Genomic DNA, 6,156 nt, shown 5'->3' with positions numbered 1-6,156 from the left:
TTTTGATTATGTAGCTATAGACCTTCAGGATAGAGCACAAAGAATCTGTTCCTAATGTGCTGACTCCAGATAAAAAGAAAGAATTATCATAGCTAACCAGTGGCTTTCACTAAGACTGAAGACTTTTTTTTTTAATTTTTATTTATTTTTTTTATTTTTTTATTTTTTTTATTATTTTTTTTACTTTTTTTATTTTTTTTTTACTTCTATGTGGGATGGTTGCTCTTGAGCCTGCAGGGAGCAAGCTGGCCCCAGACTTCTCCAAGTCCACATTTCTTTGCCTCCGATTCTTACGTGTCCAAAGACGGGAAACCACAGACACGCCTTTGAAGACTGAAGACTTTTGAATGGAATGATAAAGCTTCTTGAGAATCTATTGAAGAGACAGATTTCTAGAATAATCACAGTGATCTTGAGTGTCTTCATAAAGCTAAACTATTGGAACTGTGGGTGTGGCTACGTGAGGATGAAGGATGATTACTATAACCTTAATAGATGCAATACAATATTAAGACAAGTTTCAATGATCTTTATAGATTAAATGTATAGAATTAGCAATATCAAAGATCATGGTTTAAAATTAGAATTCAAAGGAACTTTGTTGTATCTTTTTCTCCAGAGAAGATACCACCTCATTAGTGGGAGTGCTTTATAAGAAGGCAATTTGGGTGCTTCAGTAACTATAATAAATATCCCTTGGATAATATGCCAGCTTGCCTCAACTTGTTTTCACAGATAGAATATATTTTTTTAAAGATATTTGGTTCCTCCCGAGAAGGTTTAATGCTAACCTTCAAGCATTAGATTGCATCTTTCAACATTCTGTGATCTATCTGGAAAGTTTCTAGCTTATAGAAATGGTTGTGATTAGTAAGATATTCAAAGGAGAGATACACACACACATACACACACACATTTGTTTATTTAGTAAGATACTATAGATTGCAAGCTCCCTCTTAAGTTTCTCTTTTTATGGTAACAGTATTCAGTTAGTCCAAAACTGTAATATGTATGGAAACAATAATTAAGTGTTCTTTATACATATGTACCTTCAAGAGCTTGATAATGTACATGACTGGTTCAGCTGATCTTGTGCTCTCAATATAGACTTCAGTTTAATTATACCACTTCAGCTTCTGTTACTAAATGATGAATATAAAAAGTTGAGAAAAGAACCTAAAGGATTATACCACCCATAGTGGAAAAGTTGGAGAGGCATGGAAACTTGGATCACACCAATTTAGTTCAAGAAGCAACTACTGTGATTGGCATAAGGGTACAAAGATAAATAAGCTTTTAATTTTGTCCCTACCTAGCTATAGGATTTAGAAAAATTCACTTTACAGTTCTGGGCTTTTTTCTGCTTATTTGAAAAATTATGGTGTTGGGATAGGATAACTAACTTTTAATGACTTTTTTGTTCTTAAATGCTTAGAATCTCATGAGTCACTTGACTGACTAATATATAGCCTTATGAATATTACTCATCAATATTTTGGATAAGTTGTTATTGAGTCACAAAGTTTTCCAAAATTCTCAAGTTACATTAAAAAAAAAGTAACAGAATAAAGCACATGAGGTCAATTAAAAATGTATGCTACAGAATGATTTTGTACATTCATTATCAACTGAGCCTTAAAAATAAAAACTCAAGGCACAAGCTGATATATTACAGAAAGACCTGATGGATACAAATTTAAAATAAAGTTGAATTGCCTGATCATTTTTGCTTATGCACTGGAGTAGACATTTGTCTTTTTTGTAGGGAAGGGCTGCTTCTTAGAATCTTAACCTTTATCCTCTGAGGATAGAAGGAGGCAGAGACCACTTCAAACAACAGAATTTTAAATTGCCTGATACTTGCTTTGTCAGTCTCCTCTAAAGCTGGCCAGAGCTCATGGAAAATCAATTTGAAGGCCAGCAGTACAACTTCAGAGGAGGTGTACACGTTTCTGGGAATTCAGGGGATGAGTCCTGCAGTGGCAGCATGTGGGCAGCTCAGGAGGTGGCCAAGCCCCTACCTGTGGAGGGCAGGGCTCAGTGTTCATAGCAGGAGGGCCTCACAGAACTGGTTTCCTGATATTTGACTGTGGATGTTGCTATGTCTGCCATATTATTGACAATTTTCCATGTCTTAGCCTTCCCGGTGAGACTGTAAATTACTCAATATTCTTTCCATAAATTTTTTTTTCCCTGCCTTAATGGATTGGAACCAGTTTATGATGCCTGCAAATAATATGTTAGAGTATATATGGTTACAGACGCTTGTGCAATAATTTTCCACCTTAATTTTGTAATTCTTTAGAGTATTTACAGGTCTTAAACATGAATTGACAAAAACAGATTGATCATAGAAGAAATCTATTTTAAAGCATGTATCTATACAATAGTGTGTTTAGGATGCTGAATTGCACACTATTTTCTTAATGTGTGACATTGGGCAGGTGTATTAACTTCCCTAAAAATCAGTTCTCTCATTTATAAAAAAAGGACAAAAATTCTATTTACCTCAAAAGATTGTTTTTAGAATCAAACTAAAAATATATACATCAAATATTAAGCAAAGTGCTTGGTTCAAGTAAACAATAAATATGATCTACTATTTTTTTTTTTTTTTTTGCAGTATGCGGGCCTCTCACTGTTGTGGCCTCTCCCGTTGCGGAGCGCAGGCTCCGGACGCTCAGGCCCAGCGGCCATGGCTCACGGGCTTAGTCGCTCCGCGGCATGTGGGATCCTCCCGGACTAGGGCACGAACCCGTGTCTCCTGCATCGGCAGGCGGATTCTCAACCACTGCGCCACCAGGGAAGCCCCTGATCTACTATTTTTAATAAATATATTCTAATTCATATTTTAGTAGAAAAAGTATACTTTGGGGAATTACTTTGAAATTTAAATTTTGCTTCTGCTTCATTCTAATAAGATAACATTGACATTTTTATTTAATCTCTCAGTCTCAGTTTTCTTTTAAAAAAGTTTATTTATTTATTTATTTATTTATTTATTTTTGGCTGCGTTGGGTCGTCATTGCAGCGTGCAGGCTTTCTCTAGTTGCAGTGAACGGGGTCTCTTCTTCATTGCTGTGGATTCTCTTGTTGTGGAGCACAGGCTCTAGGCGCACAAGCTTCAGTAGTTGTGGCTCGTGGGCTCTAGAGTGCAGGCTCAGTAGTTGTGGTTCACGGGTTTAGTTGCTTCGTGGCATGTGGGATCTTCCTGCACCAGGGCTCGAACCTATGTCCCCTGCATTGGCAGGCAGATTCTTAATCACTGCGCCACCAGGGAAACCCCAGTCTCAGTTATCTTAACATTTAAAAAACGTTTTTTAAGTACCTCATTGAATTGTTCTACAGACTTGTATGTGTGAAATAACCCAGACAAACGGTTAAAGAAGAAATTTTAGAAGCTACCTATTTTATGTAATATTTTTGGAACATTGCATTTAGTCTTTACAACGCTCAATTTTATGAAAATAAGACTGCAGCTTATAGAGGTTTAAATGAATGTCTGGAGCCACACAGGAGCACCTGGAGTCAAACCCACGTCCACAAACCTTTGCAACTTACAGTTCCTAGTTCATGTGTGAGACACATGGTTAGCACTGAATATATTTTAGTTCCTATCTTGTTTTTCCCTTAACTTAAACAAATGTAGTGTTTATTTGAAAAAAAAAAAAAAAAAAAAAAACTGCTTGGTCAATTAAAATAAATGGAGACAATTGGTCTCTTTTGTCCTCTCTACCCAGTGACGAAACCACCCAAGCTTGTTAGAGGCAGTGTCATAGGACATTTACACTCACTCCAGAAGGACTTTTCCTTCACTTCCGGCCTGATGATTTCTCTGGCTTCCATTTACTTACCTGTATCATGGGCTGCTACTGGAGTTTTTATAAGGAATGAAGGGAATAAATATCAACTGTAAGTAGATTAAAAATAAAGGCCATTAATTTCCTTTCATGAGAGGAAAAGAATGCACAGTTGGAACCTCAACCCAACTAAAATAATATCTAATTCAGCCAGACCTGGAGCATCAGCAGAGACTGTGAACACCAGCAACAGTAAACAAACCCTCAGGCTAGGTTCCTGCAGCTCTCATGAAATTGAATCAAAACTCTGTATGTTGTTTGGTTTTCTATGGTTTGTCAATGCAGGAAAAATGTAAAACCAGGACCAGACCGTCTGGCTTCATTGCCAGTATGGCATTAAGACAACAGTTGGCAGGATAAATCCACCTGATTCATGTCTTAGTTTCAATTATCCAAGGATACATTTACATGCATTTGTACAAAATGCCTAATTTTTCTGCTGCAATTTGTTTTTTCTTAGGTATTCAATTTGTCCATTTTTACTTATATTAGAGCCAAAAAAAAAAGACCATTAAAAAGATCATTCTGCAATTGTGCTCTGCTTATAATGACATGTATGTTCTTCTGTTTTCTTTAGACAAGGTTTAGAAATGTGTTCTGCATAATAAACTTAAAATAAATTAATTTAAAATATTTGATTTCTTACTTATTATCCATTTAACCTCTTAAATGATAAACCTTGGATTCATCCTTGACTTACCATCCCCCAAATCTAAATAAGCATTGAGCTCTGCTGTTTCCATGTATTAGATACTTTTCAAATTTGTTCCCTTCTAGTTTAACTACACAGCCTGATTTCAGGCTCTTACTGTCTCTTGAAACTACCGCTTACATCCAATCTTGGGTTTCTCAGATCCAGTCTACACACAATTTATGGAATGATCTATCCAAATGCAAATCTGACCATGTCATTCCCAGGTTTAAAATGTACAACTAGCTCCACCTAGCCCTTAGCCTAAAGCTAAATCTCCTTAACAGGCAAAAAACAAAATGCAAGCCACCACAATTTAACCTCTTCCTGCCTATCCAACCTCACCTCATGACGTCGTATATTTTATACTCAAGCGACAAAGAGCAACTTGCAATTCCGTAGACATGCTAAACTAGCTCTCACTTCCGTGTCTTTGTGCATGCTATAGCCTACCCAGCTAGGTCTTTGGTCTAGCAAATGCTTGTCATCCTATAAGACTTAGCTTCGGCGTTATCTCCTCCAAGTTTTCCTGACATATTTCTCACCACCAGGATGGTTAGGTGTTTCTATAGTGTCTTATGCATATCTTGGTAAATACCATTTTCTCAATAAAAACAATCAGTTAGCAAGTCTGCTTCCCCATACTATTCTGAGAGCTTATTTAGAGCAGAGGATGTAAGTTCATCATCGTTGATCTCAGCACCTAGCACAATGTTTGCCTAGGAGATGTTCGAAATATGTTTGAATGAATATACTCATGTCATAATGTGTGCCATACTGTGTTTGATTAAATGAATATACTCATGTCATAATGTTTTCTGGTCAGTTATAAATGTTGCCTGAAATTTCTCACATTTATTAGCTGATTCATATTTTGCTTCAAATCCAATGTGAAACCATCACTGTCACAGAAGACTTAACAGAGTTATACATAAATGCAGAGGGACCCCTTGAGAGCTTGCCTTGCAGTGAACATTCCTAGAGGTGATTTGGATGAAATTTTTATAGTGAGTTCTTTTAACTTTGGGGAATTTTTACGATTAAGTAATTTAAGTCAAGTTTAAATATGTCCCCACCAAATTCTCTGGCAAGTGTAATGTGATCTTGCTAACAGTGAAAAAACAAGAGACTGAATCTGTGCTGTCTTGGACGATAGGAGGAAAGTATCCTTTCTCAAACAGAATGCGTAATGAATAAGAGACTGATAAAGGGAATAAAATTTAAGAGACTATTCAGAAAGCACAGACTTCATACCAAAGACATAATGATCTGTTCGCATGTAAATAGGTTCATTGCAATGAAAAACAGAATAACCTTTTTCCTTTCTGAGTTCAGAGCTCTCCAGCAATGGATGAACACTTATTCATTAGCTGATTAATGATGAAACCTCCCTTTTTACCAATAGTGTGTAAAGGCCAAACGCAGACCTTTGCATATATACTGTGTTCAGCATTATGTGCTGAAGGAAATAAAAAATCAAAGCAAATTAGCGAATCAGAAAGAGCTTTCAAAGAATCACATTATCTGTAGCAGTTCTGGGAGTAATTCCATTTTTTTTGTGTCCATCTATTCCACAATTACTGGAGGAAGTCTATGTGAAAAGCA

At 36.3% G+C, this 6,156-nt stretch overlaps 1 non-coding gene across 1 annotated transcript; it reads right to left on the bottom strand.

The window, feature by feature from the left end:
* Positions 1 to 206: 206 nt before the first annotated feature.
* On the bottom strand, positions 207 to 337 carry LOC131767523 (small nucleolar RNA SNORA38). Its single transcript, XR_009338731.1, has one exon. It is a non-coding gene; the product is annotated as a small nucleolar RNA SNORA38 (small nucleolar RNA).
* Between the last annotated feature and the right edge of the window lie 5,819 nt (positions 338 to 6,156).

Source organism: Kogia breviceps, chromosome 12 (assembly GCF_026419965.1).
Source record: "Kogia breviceps isolate mKogBre1 chromosome 12, mKogBre1 haplotype 1, whole genome shotgun sequence".
Taxonomy (NCBI): domain Eukaryota; kingdom Metazoa; phylum Chordata; class Mammalia; order Artiodactyla; family Physeteridae; genus Kogia; species Kogia breviceps.
The sequence above is the reverse complement of the archived record's forward strand: the minus strand, read 5'-3'. Positions and strand labels throughout refer to the sequence as shown.